The sequence below is a fragment of the Peromyscus maniculatus genome, chromosome 7 (genome assembly GCF_049852395.1).
Source record: "Peromyscus maniculatus bairdii isolate BWxNUB_F1_BW_parent chromosome 7, HU_Pman_BW_mat_3.1, whole genome shotgun sequence".
NCBI lineage: Eukaryota > Metazoa > Chordata > Mammalia > Rodentia > Cricetidae > Peromyscus > Peromyscus maniculatus.
Window position 1 is genome coordinate 75,077,350 of NC_134858.1, and position 18,374 is coordinate 75,095,723.

The following is an 18,374-nucleotide window of genomic DNA, read 5'->3' on the forward strand; positions in this document are numbered from 1 at the left end:
GCCATAAAAGAGTTGAAAAGAGAATTTTGATGAAAACATCAGTGCCTGGTGTTATTGAACTCTAACTGAATCCATTAATACAAAAGCTGCACTTTCAGCATGTCCTGCTTTAAGGAAACAAGACAAGGTTAACTCATCCTCGACCACATTTCAATGGGGAGTTGATTCCTGCTCCCTCCAGGTGTGCTATGAAGGTTTTATTGAAGGTTGAATAGTTATTTGAATGCAACCGAAATGGAATTGTCTTTATTGAAAATTAGGTGTCATATATTTTATAAGTAGATGTACAATACACAGAGCTAAGCATAACTATATTTAGCCCTGAATATATTATGTTTGAGGAAAGTGAACTGAAAGCTACCCAAGAGATCTAAACATCAGCTTGAGAACCCTCATCTGAGAGTTCTACTTTCTCTGAAATACATTAAATGACAAAAACTGGGGGTGATTTGCATTAAAGGCATAACTTCCCAACACCCACATATTCACAGACCATAAGGATGTTATTTCAAGTTTTAAATACCTTATGTAATGTAGAAACTACAACTCCATATTTTCCAATAAAGAAACAGTTTTCCTCCAGAATGTGAAATATAATTTTGAATAAAAGCCACTGAAACAGGAATTCAACCAGACTCAGTCCTGGCTTCACAATAGAATGTCGCAGATTTCAGAGACTACTCCTCCTCCTCACTACCTCAGCATCCCCCCTCTAACTGGAGCAGATGAGGATAAAGACCCCGGCAATGCTGAATGACTGTGATTTTTCTTCAAAATGTTCTGCTAAGATGTTTACCACCTGCATCAGCAGAAAGTCCACAGGGCATTCTATCTACTTTCCATTTTTGTAAACACATGCATTCACAGTTCCCAGGCAGTCCTTCCCTTTCCCTCTCCCTCTCCCCAACCCTCTCTCATTATCACATTTTTCCTACTTCCCAAAGTAACTGGTACAATCAAACGCACTTACCTCAGAATTGCCTACCTTCCCACAGGCCCTCATCTTCTTTTCCTTATATATTTACCTGGTGTCTCATGTCTTTCTATTATCGAAAAGGAATATGTGAAAACAGAATTTGTTAAGAATGATTTACAGAGCCAGGTGGCAGTGGTGCATGCCTTTAATCCCAGTACTCGGGAGGCAGCGCCAGGCGGATCTCTGTAAGTTTGAGGCCAGCCTGGTTTACAGAGCAAGATCCAGGATGGGCACCAAAACTACACAGAGAAACCCTGTCTCAAAAAAAAAAAAAAAATTACAGTTATGGATACCTCCATAATTAAAAGCTTAATAAAATAGACTGTCAATAATTCATAGAATGGAAGACCAGGAAATGTCAAACCATTGTTGGTCACACAGGATATTTATACATGTTTTAATAGTTATACACCAAAACAAGTTTTTATAATAGATATTTTATGCTTTTATATATACTTTACTATGTATACACTAGTATATAATTCTATATAGTCTAGTATATAATTCTATAAATTGTATAATTCTTATTTTAAACATGAATGCATAAATGTGGTTTGATTAATTTCTCTCAGTGTTTTCAGGGTTGCAAGTTAATGCCACCAGATAGTGTCATAAGGCAGCGAAAAGGAGAAAGGGAAGAGTAGACGACCCAGAGCAGGACGCTTTGCTCAAGGGAGGTGGCTGGAACTCACTTATCGACTTCTTTGGGAATAATAAACACATTTCCCACTGGGCTTAGGGGTGAGAAGTAGTATTTTTATTTCCATGTGACTGTCAACATAATGGTTCCCTTTGGCATTCTCTGAGGAAGGAAGTGAGCATGTGTCTGTGTGTACTGATCAGACAAGGCAGTAGAAAATGTACCAAGCAGACAGCCAAACAAGAATGGCTTTTAAAAAACAAACAGAATCCCAGGAAAGGCACAGCCGTGCCTGGAAAGGCACGCATGGCTGGTAACTTGTAAGATGATGCAAAGCACAGCGTGACTGCGTCATTACTACGTGACTTGTGTTGATGCTGTACAAGGGTACAGCTCATTGTCCATCTTGGCAGTACTGATCTTCCCCAGGTGGTTAAATCTCTTGTGAAGGCAGAGCTAACTTGTCTACACAAAGTAATGAAACAAGATTGGTGGGATCACAATCCTAAAATATTTCTGTTGGTCCAAGTCATGTGGTATAGACGAACACTAATCCTGTCCCACTAATTCTGGATTTTTGTGTGCTGGGGAGGCATTGATCTGTTAGTGCTTATGCTTTTGTATTCTTCTCTCATTTAAGTGTTGGCTGGACTTATTGACTTGTAGCTAAAACATAAAATACAATGGGACTCACTCGAGGTTAGATTATAGAGGCTTTCCTCTTGGGGGTTCCATTCCTTTTCATTTGCATTCACTGCTCTGGGGGAAGTCAGCCGCATGTCCTGAGACAGCCTTGTGGAGAGTCCTCATGAGTCCACTTAGAAGCGGATTCCTGTCCCGGTCAGTGCTCCACCAGTGAACACGCAAGTTTTTCCCTCCCTCCACCGAGTCTTGAGACAACTGTAACTTCAGCTGACATCCTGATTATACCTTCCAAAAAGGGTCACCCCAAACCACCTAGCTGAGCTGTTTTTGGATCCCAGACCACAGAGAATTTGAGGTAATGTGTGTTTGTTTTTTTAAGATGCTAAATTTGGAGTGATTTGTGAGCCTTAGGAGATAACCAGTGCAACCCACAGCAGATCAGGAGCAGTGGGAGAGTTAGAGGTGGACAGGGGAGAAGTGGAAGCGTGGCCATGTTGTACAAGATAGGGTACCAGGATCCTTGCAGGTGTATCTCAGGTCACTCTCTCTACATTGTAATATGGGCAACACGAGCTGCATGCTGGACTTGATTAACCCAATGTTAAATAAATGGTATTTTGCATATGAAATAACTTAAAGATTTTTTCAGAACCATACTTTATATATAGCAACCCAATTTATAATATTAAATAATATTGTAGTAGAATGACTTGATATAGTTTTAAACGGAAGAAAAGACTAGTCGCTGGATACATTTAACACATTAACCCATTTAGAAAAAGTGATTTAAAAAAAAAAAACATTTGGGCGAGGCAGAAGGTTATTACTTGAACTTTTCCCCTCTTTTCTCCTGTTTAAAACTGTATTAATGGGCTGGAGCGATGCTCAGTGGTCAAGAGCATCTGCTGCTGTTCCGGAGGACCTGAGTTCAGTTCTCAGCACCATGTCTGTTGGTTCACAACTGCCTGTAACTTAAGCTTGGAGATGGGGGTTGATCCGATTCCCTCTTCTGGCTTCCACCATCACCCCCCACCACACACACACACACACACACACACACACACACACACACACACATACACACGCCACACAGTCACCACAAGATACACACACCTACAGAATAAAATAAAAGCTATATTTAAATAATGTTTTTTAAATGATACAAATATCCTGAGTGGTGGCGCACGCTTTTAATCCTAGCACTGGGGAGGCAGTGACAAGTGGATCTCTGTGAGTTCGAGTGCAGCCTGGTCTACAGAGTGAGTTCCAGGACAGCCAGAACTATTATACAAATCCTGTCTTGAAAAAAAAAACACAAATAAACAAACAAAAAGACACAAATACAATATGAAGAAGAGAGTGGAAAGACTTGAGGCTGCTTCTCTATGAGCCAGTGGGAGGCTGAAGGAAAAAAATGAGTTGTATCTCAAAGAAATAGAAAAGCAGCTTGGACATCAATGAAAGAATTCAACCAAACAAGAAAAGAGAGGAAAAGAAAGGTGACGTGGTAAGAGAAGAAAGCTGAACACAGTGTCCATGGCTCAGTTCTCCCGTGGGGAGGAGAAATAGAAACCGCCTCCTGAGTGTAAGGCCAAGGAAAGCAATCGATATTCCCCCCACCACCACCACCCCATCACATCAAGCCCATGCCCCTCACAGAGCTCAACCCCAGCTGCAGGTTCTGGTGTCACAGTGGTTCCTTTGGTGGACAGGAAAGGTTAACAATCAAGAGAGGTCTCCTGTTGCCACACTCTATGACTCAGAAGACAGTGACCATCCCTCCCTCCCACCAAGTCCCCATCCCACTTTCGTGTCTTTGTTTTCTCTTTGTGACCCACTGGGTTCAACTAGAGCCTTTCTCATGAGCGTGAGTGTGCAGCTGCCCACTGGAACATGAGTAATTCACCAGTGACTACATCACTAAAGACAACGACTTCCTCAACCCCCACTGCTCCTCTTGGGCAGGGTGGGGCCCATGAGCCTCCACACTCTATGATTCAGTGGGTGCTGCTATCTTGACAGAATATCGATTTGTTTTTTGTTGATATTCATTTTGTTTTTTCAGCGTATGTGTGTAGTACACATGAGTGAGGCTTCATATATGTGAGCAGGAATGGGTATGTGTTCATGCATGGTTGATTCTGTGAGTCCTCTTTGATCACTCTCCACTTTATATCTTGAGGCAAGGTCTCTCCCTCAGTCTGCAATTAACCATTTTGGCTAGTCTGGCTAGCCAGCGTGCTCCAGGGACTCCCTATCTCTGCCTCCTGCCCACTGAGATTACACGTGAGCCACCACACCCATGAGACTTTTGCATGGGTTCTGGTCATCCAAACTCCTGTCTTCATGCTTGCATGTCCAGCACTTTCCCCACGGAGCCATCTCCCTAACACCGATCATCTATTTTTAAAAACTGAGCTACCCTAGGGGTCTGGCATCAGGGATCCACAGCCTCCTTTTGTTCTTCCACAGCTTCTGGGCAAGTGAAGTCCCAGAGAGGCAGTTATGAAGAACAAGGGACTGGCCCATGACTGGGTGTTGGCAGCAGGTGGCTGGTTAGGGCTGGGCAGTGCATAAGGAGAGATAACTCCACCCTTTGTGACTGGGGATGGATCTTATCAACTGAAAATTACCCTAGAGCCTGGAGTTTGATAGTTCTGAGTCTGAGGCCAGCCTGTGGATCAAACCATGGGGACACCTATCAGTCATTCTTGTCTCAAGAACTTTGCAGGTGTGGGGTGTGTGTGCATCTCTTCAGTGGAGGTGATTAATACTCAGGCAGCCTTAAAAGTAAAACAATAGTCATTCCCTTGCACTGATCTCAATGCTGAAGTTGCTTTACACACTTGACACACTTTCAGTGTGCTTCAGAGACTCCCTCCCAGCTACAGCATCCACTCTAGGGGATACAATCCCAGCAGTCTCTAGGGGATACAATCCCAGCAGTCTCTAGGGTGAAAGAGTCTGTTTGTCCCACAGAATAGAACCAAGTGTGGCAAGCAGAGGCCTTTGCTAAGCAAAGAAGGGAAGCTGTTGAAGTTGAAGATAGCTCTCAGCAATGGCATCAATTGCAGGAAAGGCAAGGATCCACAAGTTTAACTGACCTCCACTATCCTCTGCCCCCCACCCCGTGCATGTAACTGGCATCTCCAATTTTTAAGAGCCCAGTAAGACACTGCTCTAACACTTTTTTTTTCCATTTTCTCTTGTGATTTGTGTTTTCTTCCTCCTCCTTCTCCTCCTCCTCCTCTTCCTCTAACTCATTTATCCCGGGCTAGCCTCAGACTCAGACTCACCACATAGCCAAGACCCAAGAATGACCTTGAAATTTTGATCCACCAACTTGTACCTCCTGAGTGCTGGGATTGCAGATGGCAGGCACCACGGTGGCCAGTTTATGCAGCCCTGAGGCCTGAAGCTGGGCTATGTGCACAATAAGCAAGCACTTATTTGCTGATTTGTAGCCCCAGCCCTAGCTGCTTTGACCTACACATTCAGAAATTGATTGATTGTGATTTTTTTTTAAGATTAGTATTTATACTTGTTTTTTTCAAGGCAGGGTTTCTCTGTGTAGCTTTGGCGCCTGTCCTGGAACTCACTCTGTAGCCCAGGCTGGCCTCGAACTCACAGAGATCCGCCTGGCTCTGCCTCCCGAGTGCTGGGATTAAAGGAGTGCGCCGCCGCCGCCGCCGCCGCCGCCGCCGCCGCCGCCGCCGCCGCCGCCGCCGCCGCCACCACCACCACCCCACCCCCGGCCTAGTATTTCTACTTGTTATTCACCTTCACACATTCACATACTTTTGTTAAGCATTTTTCTCATTTGGGGCAACATATTTTCTTTTCTGCAGTTATTTCTTTTTTTGCCCTCTGTATACCTCCGACTTTTTACATCTAGCAGCTCTTTGATTTTTATCTTATACAGTGTTGTTGTTGTTATTTAATAAACAGGTTTTTATTTATCTTTACTGTTTTAACATTAATCTAATCTTGTTTTTAAAATTTTTTATTATTGGGAATTTTTTTTCCTGCTAACATGTTGCTTTTTCTCTCTATCTCAAAAGAATTCCCACCATGCCTTTCTCCCCTCATGCATTTAATCTTACTTTCTCCCTTCCAGTGTCTCCCCCTTTATCTTATTAATTTATTATTTCTACAATTACTCTAAATAAGTTTTAAGTTGACAACATTTTTAGTTTTATGGTCATTGATGATGTATAATTGTGGGTTTTGTGTCTTATGTGGCTTGAGATTGTTGGTGCCACAAGAATTTGTTTTCTCCTTACTGGATATTGAGGCTTCAAGAATAGAGCATTCAACAAAAAGATGCCCTTCTCATCCAAATCCGGATGAGGTATCCAAATCAACAGATACTGACGTTACAGCACAAATGCAAGAATTGAGAAAAGGCAAGACAATATGACTTTCCTGGCATGTCATAATCCCGGCTACTGTACTCAAATGTTCTGAAATGGGGAAAATGCCAGAAGTTTCTCATTTCTAAAGTTTTCTCATAAAAATGATCAATTACATCCAAAATGTTACAAGCAAGCAGATGGATCTAATCCAGAGCCTAGGAAAGAAAGCAAGCAACATAGAAAAAAAATCAACAAAATGGATAAGAAAACCACCAAAGTAAGTGATGGGCCCACTGAAACGTACAGAGAAACAGAAGGAAAATGCAGGGAAAAGCAGCAAGCAGCCATGGGCTCGGAGAGCAGTAGCTGGCTTCACTTGAAAGGTAATCCGGGCAGCCCTGGTAGAGACTGGTATCCTGACCTACTGGGCATGTTGGTAGTTCTTCAGAGTCTTCTTTCTAGCTGGGAATATGGGGAGACAGTGCTTCTTTAGTATGACTGGTGAACATTCAAGAGGTGGTCTATTTTGTCACTCTCCAGGTCTGAGTACTGTATCTGGGCATTGCTTTGAAAGGTAGCCTGTTACTGATGAGTAAGCACTCTTCGCATGGGAAAACAAAGACCAGTCAACAGCCAGGTTACCAACGAAAGTCAGCAACATGGATGGAAAACTCAAAAGGAGAGTTGAGAATATGAAAACACTGAAATTGAAGTGTTGAAAAACCCACTGAATCAGATGAAAACCACCCTGTATCGCCAATGGACCGGATCAAGCCAAAGAAAGAATGCCTGAGATGGAAGACAGATAACGGAGAAACTGCTTTCAGAAATCAATACAGAAAACAAATATAGACAAGTGACTGCAAGATGATCAAGGGGTAAAAACCTACAGATCTACAGAAAAGAGAGAGCTGAGCTAAGAAATTAAAGGCATAAAGAACCTATGAAATTATAGCTGAAATTCTCCTACATCTAAGGAAAGAATTCAGTATCTGAGCACAAGAGGCATCGGGTACCCCAAATACACATGGAGAACATCTCTATAACACATTGTAGTTAAAACCCTTGACTCTAAAACTAAGAAAAGATGTTAAAAGCTGCAAGAGAAGAGGACAGAAGTAAATCCACTGGAATGACATCAGACATCCCAGTGGAAACCCTGAGAAAGTGTGAAATCATGGAATGACATATCGCAGGCCTTGAAGGGACATGACTGCCAACTAGGTCACCTACTGTATTCACGCAAAGCTATCTTTTAAAATCGGTGGAGGAGAGTCTCCTTGCGGAGAAGCCTTTAATGTCACTGCCAGGGAGTTTCCTGTGTCGGTAACATCACCAGGGGATTTCTACTAGGGACTCCTGGTGACACCCACCAACATGTACACCACCACTGCCACCCACGCACCAAGACACATGCCACCGCAACTCTTGCCACCTTCAGGCTGTGGGCATCTCAAACAAAACCCCGCAGAGGATCTGCCCTGTCCTTGCCAGTTAACGCTGTGAAGGATTGGTACCAGAAATCTGAGTGGACAAGGCTGGTGAGCAGTAATCAAGGGCACTCATTAACTACAGCAGAGAAACCATGCCCGTCACGCGCATAGGCTGTGGCTAGGGAACCTAGATACTACTTGTGTGAGCCAAAGAAATTGACCTCCCCACCCAAGATAATGCAAGGTGGAACCCAGGGCTCTGTCCCCACACAGACTTGAGAGGGTGTTCGAATCCTTCCATGGATTACATGTTAAACTCTTTCCTTAAATCCTAAGGTGTAGACAAGACTGTAACTTGCTGGGCTGGGGAATCTGGCCAGGGAATACTGGCAAAAAGCGGTGAATTTGCACAGAGGCCCTTCTCATCTGGATGGGCACACTGAGTTACCTTGTCTGAACTGTTGAGACTAGCACTCCTCTGTTCCAAGAAATGGGGAAACCACGTCATTGAGATGGGGGGAGAAGTCTGGATATACTCTTTCCTCATGTTTTGTTTTTATTTTGCTGTTTAGTCTTTTGACATCCTAGTTTAGTTTTTTTTTTTCCCCTCCAAGTTTCCTGTCTTTTCGTTGCCATTTGAAATGATATGTATTAATAGCTGGGGTACTGTGTTTCAACTTCAGTCTCACTGGGAAAGACTTATGACCATCCCTTCGATTTCTATACCTGCAAAGATCTGTTCTGCATTTCTGCAGCTTGAGTGACCCCTCTACTTATGCTTTCAACCCATACACGTTCCCCCCTCACGCACAGTTTACCCATTCTTTTCTCCTTTCCCCATATCTTCCTCATTCCATTACTTAACTATTGATACCTGAGGCTCTACATAAACTCTGAATTATACTTTCTCCAGTCAGTACCCCGGCATTGCTGACCCTTAACAGAGGCACAGTGAGGCACCCAAATCTCTCAGGCAGCAGGGCAAATCCACAACTGCAAGAAGTTAGTGGGAGACACTGCTGCCCTGTCACCTCCGCGGCATCAGGAAAATGGCACACTTGTAAAAATTAAAAGAAAAAAACAAGCAATAACAAATGCTGACAAGCACCTGGGGAAGGGCCCATACGTTGCTATCGGAACTGCAAATTGGGCCTGACTCTGTTGGAATCAGTGCCAAGTTCCTCACAAAACACAGCTACCATGTGACCCAGCTGTACCACCTCATGATACATGCCCAGAGTCAATGAACCACAGAGATACCTGCGTATTCATACTTTATTATTGTAACACTATGTTACAGAATCAGTCTAGGTGTCTGCCAACACGTGAATGGATGAAGAAATACATAGCTGCAACTCGATACCATCATATTAAGTAAAATAGGCCACAGAAAGACAGATATTGCATGTTTTCTATTACTTATGGGTTCTAAGAACTCTACATATTTACATAAAAACATCTATATGTTTATACATATATATGAAATGAAATCAGAGGAAGATTGAAGGGATAAGTGGCCGTAAGGAGAAGGAATAAGACAGGCATGAATATGGTCCAAATATGGGATATATTTAAAAGAACTTGTCTTTTCAAGTAGCTGTTTCTTGGAGGTAAGGCTGAGTGATGCAAGAAGTGGAATTTTCACTAGAAACTCTTCCACTGGAAATGTTTATCGCCAGGTGTGAAGTAACACACCTTTAATCCTACTACTCTGCAGGCAGATTAGGAGAACTGCCAGGCTTGGGGCTGGCTGTGCAGGGAGTCCCAGGCCTGCATTGGCTAGAGAATGTCTCAAGACAAAACAAAAAGAAAATAAAGAAGGGAAATGTTTCCATTATTTGATATACATATTGTAATGAGTAAATACGTTTTCATGAAATCTTTCATGAAGGGCTAGTGAGATGGATGGCTCAGCGGGTAGGAGCACCCACCATCAAGTGTGACAACTTGGGTCCAATCTTAGTAACCCACTTGACTGAAGAGAACAGACAGACACCTTGTAAGTTGGCCTGTGACATCCACACATGCGCCATGACAGGTGTGTCCCCCACAATAATAGAATAAATTGTAAACAAGGGTGTAACTATTTTTAAATCTTTTATTAATACAGAAAAGGAAGAATGATCCAAAAAAATGATTGTCAAGTATATATAAATCTCTGTGGCATTTTGGTAAGAGGAATTTGGTGCTGCCATTGACAGATCACAGGGGCAGAAATACTTGATAATGTATCCTCTAATTGTGGGCAAGGAAAAGGCTGATTCTGGTAATGAGTTTCTCTCGGTCCTGGCTTGCATTAGCTAGAGAATGTCTCAAGACAAAATAAAAAGTAAAAAAGAAGGGAAATGTTTACATTATTTGATATACATATTGTAATGAGTAAATACGTTTTCATGAAATCTTTCATGGATTTAACTTCATGGTGCTGTTTTCATTTATCATTTTTTAAGCTTCCACATACCTGCTAAGGCTTGCTGTGGTCTGAATGGACCCACCCCCAGACTCATTTGTTAAAACTTAACCTTGACTGTGATTAGGCCCTCATGAGCAGGATAAGCAGCCCTTTAAAAGAAGTTGTTGATCTTGGGTTAGTTTCAGGAATGTGGCAATGCTGTAACTTTCATGATCTGGGGAATTGCCAGCTCTTACCATTCACTTACTTAAAAAACCCAGTTTCATAGCACCAGGATCTTCTTAGATGGTGCATGGAAAGAGTACCTGCTGTTAAGTTCTTTACCTCCCCATGTGTCTAACTCCAGAACTGTTCATTCTGCAGTGTTTTATAGGCAACCAAGGGAAATTCCAAGACATCAGATCAAGGCTTCAAATGAAAACCGTGTCTAGTGGATTGAAACAAGGTGTCCTCTTCTGGGCTCATTTAACATCTGAAAAGTCAGTCTCTTCTAGACTCTCCTGAAGCAACTGCCTGTCTAAAAGCTGTCCCATCCACCTCCGCTTTGTGCTTCTTGTTACAATTCAGTGTTCTTTCTCTCCAGTCTTTTCATGTAACCAGTCAGCAATTACAGCGTACACTTGACAAGCTCCTTCCGTGGGAGCACATCTGAAAGCGGCTGCCTCCATGAGAGGTCAGCAGCTTTAGGAACAGAGTGAGTGAGCATTATTTGACTGTCTTTTTCCCAGCTAAGACTTTTTTGTTTAACGTGTCTAGGACTTTTAGGGGTGGTTATTTATTCTTGTACGAGCACAGTTTTCTTTTCTTACTAAGGGAGTCATCACATATAATTAAGCTCTGCACTCCAAAATAAAGGCAGAAAGAAGTACTGGCCACATTACTCTCGGCTGAATGCCATCACCTCTATCCTCAAGCAACTCAGAGGATTCCTCGTGTTGATGATAATTCCATTTGCTTTTAGCACTAACTAACTTTTAGCACTAATGCATATTAGGTTAGAAAGAATTGCGAAGCACCCCATCAGACTGTAGATCAAGGGCTTTCAGCCTGTTCACTCTTCATAGTTTGGCCTGTAGAAGTCTCTGTAGAGAAGCAGGAGTCCTGTGCCCTCGGCAAGATGCCAAATAGCATCTGTACAGTTACCTAATAGATGCCAGTAACTCTCTAGTCATTATACAATGACAAATGTTTGCAGATATTATCATACATCTCCTGAAGTACTGTCCTAGTTAGTAGTGATTGTCAATTTGACACAACCCACAGTCACCTGAGAAGAAATTGCCTAGATCAGACTGCCCTATAGGCATAGCTATGGTGAACGGTCTTGCTTCTTAGTTGATGTAAGAAGGCCCAGTCCATTGTGGGCAGCACCAACCCTAGGCAGGTAGTCCTGGGCAGAATAAAAACAGCTAGCTAAGCATGAGCCCGCGAGCAATCCAGCAAGCAATGTTCTTCTTGGTTTCTGCTTCAAGATCCTGCTTGAGTTCCTGCCCTGACTTTTCTCAATGATGGACCGAGAGATGAAATAAAGCCCTTTGCCTCCTAAGTCACTTGTGGTCAGCCTGCTTTGTCACAACAGGAAGGAAGCCATGATGAGGACAAACTGCCCCCTGTGGAGAATCACTGCTCAGATAATTGAAGGATTGATAGAGTTTGCTTCTAGTGTACATTTTATTGTTTCTTTCCTTAGAGTCTCACAAAGCCCTTGCCTCACATTGATGCATAATAGAAATACAGTTCTTCATCTAACTGAAGCAATTCCTAATGAGTTTATTAACTAAAGAGGGAATGGGGAGGGCAGATCTCTTACGCAGTGTAATAGCCTAAACAATGATAATTTATCCACTGTGGGATACTCAGAAAGACTAGAAGCAAACTAGAAACAAGAAGTTGTACCACATTATTCTCTTTTAATTTTAACTGTAAAGCATTGTGAAACTTTTATCAGCCAGTCCTCTGCCATTAAAGTTTGATGTTAAATTCCCTCTAAAGTGACCATTCCAGGCCTAAGATAATTCCTCAGAGATGGTGTGTGTGTGTGTGTGTGTGTGTGTGTGTGTGTGTGTGTGTGTGTGTGTTAGGATTTCCCAGCAACCTTGACACAACTCCTTTACAGTAAGAGACAGTGACATCCTTTGTGCAGAGCAGTTTAGTCAAGGGCAAACAGGAAGAGTGATGTCAAGAAATGTATCCTGAGACCTGATGTCAAGAAATGTGTCCTGAGACCTGGTCCAGTGACTTCTGCCTAACACACTGTCTCCTTCAGAAACCCAGCAGGAAGCTAGCTCAGAGCCTTAAGTCTTCAGGAGAAGGCTGAGGTTCATGCCAAAGAGATGATCCTAGAAAAAGAACTGTCAGATGTGTGCTATGCCCTTCTTTTTCAAAAGTAATTGTATTTATTTATTTGGTGCATGTGTGTGAAGGTGTGTGTGTATGTGTGTGTGTGTGTGTGTGTGTGTGTGTGTGTGTGTGTGTGTGTGTGTACTTGGAGGCATGCATGTAGAGGTTAGAGGCTAACTTGCAGGAATTAGTTCTTCTCCTCCATCTGAGTCCCTGGGATCAAATTCAGATATTCATACTTGGTGATGAGCACTTTTAAGCACTGAGCCATCCTCCACCTCTTAGCCATTCCTATAAGGCAGTTGTCTATGTAAAGAGATACTTCAATGCAAATAATTTTTTCTATAATCCGCAAAAGTTAATCTCATCATCTGCAAAAAGAACAATAACAATCGCTGCTCTAAGACAACGATTAATATGTTAACACCCAAGTCGGTCGGTCGGTACCCCACCCAGAAGCGCTTCATCAGTTCATCTGATATTCTTGTTACGGTTACTGTTAGTTTAGTGAAGGGACTGTCTGGACTGCTCTGGGGGAAATATATATTGTTTCGGCAGGAAGAATCAGTACAGCAGAAGACGTGTAAGCAATGAGAACCAAGATCTGAGAATTTGACAGGACACTGCAGGGAGAGAACTTTGGAAGGAGAGGGCCCAGAGTCCGAGCTGAAGGGCCCTAAACTGACATGATGAAAATGAGATACACTGGAGCTTGTGAGGAGAGGTGCAGCTAATGCGATTTCTTTAGACTTGGCATGTGTCTTTTTTCTTCCCCAACATAATATTTTTATTAATTATTTGGGAATTTCATACAATGATCACTCTTGTTTCCCATTCCTCCCAGGTCAACCCTCCCACTCTGTGCACTCCTCCCCCGATCCCCCCCCAAAAAACCTCAACAACAACAAACTCCAAGTCCCAATGACCCTTAAAGAAAATCCGATACCTTCCCCATGCCACCCCACCCCACCACTACCCTCCGCTCACCAGAAGCTATCAACTGTGAAAACCTACACTTCAGCATCTTTATCACAGTCTTTAAGGGCTCCCTTCAACAGCTTCCTGCCTCGACTGTTTGTTTGGGGGGACAGGATTGCCACAGAAGCCTTCTATGTCTCTCATTCCCCGTTATGAGTCTGCAGTCATTGACACCACTGCAAAAGAAGCTTCCTCGCCCATAGCAGCCAGCAGCAGCATGGATCATGGACTTCACCATGATTTCCAGTGGCAGCTGGGATCCCAGACATCAATCTGGTCCCCTGTGGCAGCAGGGACCACAGACTCCAACATGGCCTCCAGCGGTCACAAGGACCGTGGACATCAACATGGCTTGTAGTGGCAGCACAGATCACAGACGTTAGTACAGCCTCCAGCGGCCTACGTTGCCTGCAGTGGCAATACGGATTACAGACATCAGTATAGCATGGAGCAGCACAGACCATATAACTGCGTGCCCTCTGGTGGCATCACAGACTTCAGAGACTAGCATGCATCTCTATCTGCCCCACTAAAGGCTGCCCATCTCATAAGGCTGAGCTGACATCCCGCTGAAATGCTTCCCTAGTACTGGATTCCCAGGCCTCTTTTTGTCCTTAAATCCTTAGCATTAATCTTCAATAACAGAATGCACATTTTCTTGGAAATGTTGATAGGTATTATACAAAATGGATCCCATGTCCAAAGAGATAGAGAATTCTGGGTCCACAAAGGGTCATCAGATTTTCAAGACTCCCCAGAACCTTTAAGATACTAATATTCATGGGGAATACCCATGAATATGACATGAATGTTGCCTCAATTCACTTGGCTATGGGCACTGTTCACACAGCATCCCAGGGACTGCCTCACCTTTGACCTGGGGTGGAGAAAAATCCAAATCTGCTTTAAACTCATAGTAGGACCACAGCAGACAGCTGTGAGATTGAGAGCATCACACTTAGGGGCAAGACTGGTCTCTACAACAAAGTCAGCAGGTTCCCTAAAACAACACACTGCCTGGGCAGGTCCCCAAGCTGGAGTTCCTGTGCCCCCCAGAACTCTTTGGCCTTCTTCACACTCACTGGAACTTGAGACACAGCACATCTTCACAGACTCTCAAATATTCCACCCAGAACAGTTAATGACTTCATGGGAGAAATAACAGATGGAGTTTCCATCACACATCTTGGGAGAGTATTTTTAAAACTACCTACTCAACATCCGAATGACTCTGAAGACACTCTCCGGCTTTGCTATCCGTGTGAGCATTCCTTCCCACTCCATGTGTCACATTCGTGTTGAATTTCCTGTTGTCAACTGTGATTTCTGTGAACCACTGTGATAACACATTAAAAGTATATGTCCCCAAGCCGCCACAGAATCTTTACTGTGTCTGGGAAGAACAGCTAGTGTTTGAAGATTTTCAGGCCTAGAGTAGGGGCGTTATCAAAACAAACCAACACAGAAACCTCTATCGACACATCACAAGTACCTATCCTTATCAATTGCCTCAAGTAATGCAATGTCTACACCAAGACTATGAATAATTTCTGTGTCAGATAGACGAAGTCAGGTGGCATACATGTCAATATAGTGCTGGAAATCAGTTAGAGCAATAAGACTAGAGAAAGAAATAAAAGAGATACAAACAGAACAAGAAGTTGAAGTATCCCCCTTTGTCAGATGATATGATCCTATATATCAGAAACCCTCAATGCACTACCCCAAGTCTCTTAGAGCTGATAAAAACCTTCAGTAAAGCAGAAGGATACAAAATTAGCGCACAAAAAATCAGACTGGGTGCCAAAAACAAACATACTAACAAAGAAAACAGGGAAGCAATCTGTCTCCTTCACAGTGCCCTCAGCAACACCTCAAGGGAATAAAACCTGACAAGGGACGTGAAAAGACTTCTCTATGAAGACTTCAAACCTGTGAAGGAGGAAATTAAGGAAAAACTCTGCAATGCGAAGGCCTCCCACATCACAGACTGATAATGTGAAAGTGGCCATCTTATCAAAAGCAATCTACAGATTCAACACAATCTTAATCAAAATCCGTGTGCCTGTTTTTCACAGAAATAGAAAGAAAAAAAAACCTCTTAAAAAGAATACGGAAGCATAAAAAACTCCAGATAACCAAATCAATCCTGGTCAAAAAGAGAATTTCCAGGGTTCTCATGTTACCTGATTTTCTGTTATTCTACAGAGCCATAGTAAGAAAAACATACGGGGTTCTTCCACAAAAAAACAGATGCGTGGATCATGTGTATGATAGAACAGAAGACCTGGATATAAATTCACACAACTATAAACAATTGATTTTTTTTTAAGATCTCAAAAATGCGCACTGGGGGAAAAACAGCATCACTGACAAAGCATGCTGGGAAGACTCGGTCTGGAAATGTCGCATAATGAAACTAGATTCTTGTCTCTCACTCCCAAATAGACCAAGCCCTTCACTGTAGAACCTGAAATTACTAGAGAAAGCATGGAATAGACTACAAAATGCAGACATGGGTGAGGATTTTCTAAATAAGAAAAAAGGTCAATAATCAATAAAATGGGACTTTGTGAAATGAAAAAGTTTCCTTACAGCAAAGAAAACTGTGGCGTGAAGAGGCAGCCTATAGGGATGGCAGAAAACCTCTGCCAAAGGTTTAGTATCTAGAATACATAATGAAGTAAAAAAAAATTACAGCAACAAGAAAATAATTCAATCAAAAAATGAGCGATGGTACTGGAATTCTCAAAAGAAGAAATGTAAATGCCAAAGGAACACTTAAATGTTTCAACACCACTAGCCAGAAGGGAAACGCAAATGGCTTAAGATCAAGAACACAGCATGGGTGTGGGAAATGGGGATCCCTTATCCGCTGCTCGTAGGAGTGTAAACTGGTGCTGCTACCATGGAAATCAGGGTGGATGTTTCTCAACAAGCTAACAGTTTAGCTAGCACACAACCCAGCTAGTCCTCTCCCAAAAGGCTCTATATTCTACTTGCCCATCCAGCTGCCTGGCTGCACCAATCACAATAGCTATGAAACGACATCAGCCTAGATGTTCACCAACTGACGAATGAATGCTGGAACTGTGGCACATATCCACGGTGGACTATTACTCAGTTACAAAGCAACATGAAATTATGAAATTCTCAGGAAAATTTTATGGACCTAGAACACACTATGTGAGCTAACTCAGGCCAGGGCTGCATTTTCTTCCTAATAAATGGACCTGAGCTTTTAATGTTTAGATTTAAAAGAAATATTTTGTCAATTTCTATTTTATTTGCGTAAGTGTTTTGCCTGCATGTATGTATGTGCACCAGGTGCATGCCTGGTGTCCACAGAGGACAGGAGAAAGTGTAAGATCCCCTAGAACTGGAGTTACAGGTGGTTGTGAGCTGCCAGGTGGCTGCTGGACACTGAACCTGATCCTCTGCAGCAGCAGCCAGTGCTCTTAACCCTGGATCTGTCTCTCCAGCTCCTGAATTTTTACATTTTTATGTTAGAGTTGAATTGTCTTTAAAGGCCAGGAGGCAAGAAAAAAGACCATGGATGAGAGGAAACACTTAGGAAGGGAGTATAAAGCATGCATGATATGAACATAACAGGTGATTGTGAGGAGTAAAACATATATGATATGAACATAACAGGTGATTGTGAGTAATAAAACATATATGATATGAACATAACAGTTGATTGTGAATAGTAAAACATATGATATGAACACAATGGGTGAATGCTTATGTGGAAAGGTTGAAATGGGAATGGGTGGGGGTGGGGATATGAGGATGTGGAGTAGAGTTAACCAACACTGAAGATATATGAAACCGTCAAGTGGAAACCTATAATTTTATAAGCTAACTAAAAAACAAAACTAAAACATAGAGTTTCAGCAGAGGTATCCTGTATGGGTGGACAGCGCTGTTCCTTGAAGTCATGGATTTTTTTCAATGAAAACCTCACTGCCAGGGGCAGGATACTTCTCTATGAGTTGTTGGCTGTGGAGCCCCCCAACACACGAAGAAGAGTACAGGAGACTGCCAGTGTTTGGTTACCCACAAGAACTAGGCAGGAAGACTCCGTTGCTGAAGAGACCACACGCTTTAGATATATAACATAAGAAAATCAACCTGGAGCTGAGCCGGAAGCTGCTCTCTGGAGGACAGAGGTACTAGGTAGGCTGCTGGAGAAGGGAAGTCATCAACAGTCTGACCCAGGCAAGATGTGAACGCTGGCATGACTGTTTGGGGGGTAACCCACTCCTTTCTGAGTGGATTTGAGGCCTAGTCTACTGACAGAAGGGAATACATACCCTTACTGTGAACCTGGTCAAAAGCCTATTGCTAAGGCTGGGAAGCAAGCACAGAGACCGGCCTTTGATTCCCAGTACCCACATTTAAAAAAAAAAATCCAGTTACAGTCTTACAATCCCAGCACCTAGAGGGTGGAGACAGGAAGTCCCCTGGGGTTCACCAGCGAGCCAGCCTAGCCTAGCCTGCTGAGTGAGTTCCAGGCCAATGAAAGACCCTGTCTGAAACAAACATACAAACAGAAGACTGTAGCTAAAGAGGCCACAGGCCCTGGGGTGGA